Source organism: Buceros rhinoceros, unplaced genomic scaffold (genome assembly GCF_000710305.1).
Source record: "Buceros rhinoceros silvestris isolate BGI_N320 unplaced genomic scaffold, ASM71030v1 scaffold27934, whole genome shotgun sequence".
NCBI classification, from domain to species: domain Eukaryota; kingdom Metazoa; phylum Chordata; class Aves; order Bucerotiformes; family Bucerotidae; genus Buceros; species Buceros rhinoceros.
Genome location: NW_010410445.1, coordinates 36,252 through 36,661, shown reverse-complemented (window position 1 = coordinate 36,661; position 410 = coordinate 36,252). Strand labels below are relative to the sequence as shown.

The window sequence follows — 410 nt, the reverse complement described above, 5'->3', positions numbered from 1 at the left end:
CGGCTGCCTTCAGCAAGCGGCTGGGAACCAGCTGGAACCGCAGGGCTTTCCCTGCAAGCAGCTGCAGAGCTGTACCAGGGAGTCAGACACAGCCTCTTCTCTGCTGTCACCATCAGGGCTGGCTGCTCACCTCATCGCTGCGTCTTGCAGGGAAGGTGCCAACTGCTAGGCTGACTTTGATGAAGCAGCTCTGGTTTGTGAGCAGAGGGGACGGCTGCTGCTCAGCCTGCAGCCCCTGCTGAGGGGCATTACCCATCCCTGGGGAGCCTCAGGGCTCTGCTTCTGGAGCCAGATGCCGGAGGGCTGTGCTGAAGGACACCAGATCTCTTTATCCTGCCGCGCAGCAGCTCCCCGGCCTTTGCAACACCCGCTTGCAAGAGGAGGGGAAGGGAGCTGAGCTGCTGGGGAGA

General features: G+C 62.2%; 1 protein-coding gene across 1 annotated transcript in view; it reads left to right on the top strand.

Moving 5' to 3' along the window:
* The window catches only part of AGRN (agrin), a gene marked incomplete at its 5' end in the record, with an annotated part of 40,516 nt that overhangs the window by 10,187 nt on the left and 29,919 nt on the right, over positions 1-410 (top strand). The window lies entirely within an intron of this gene.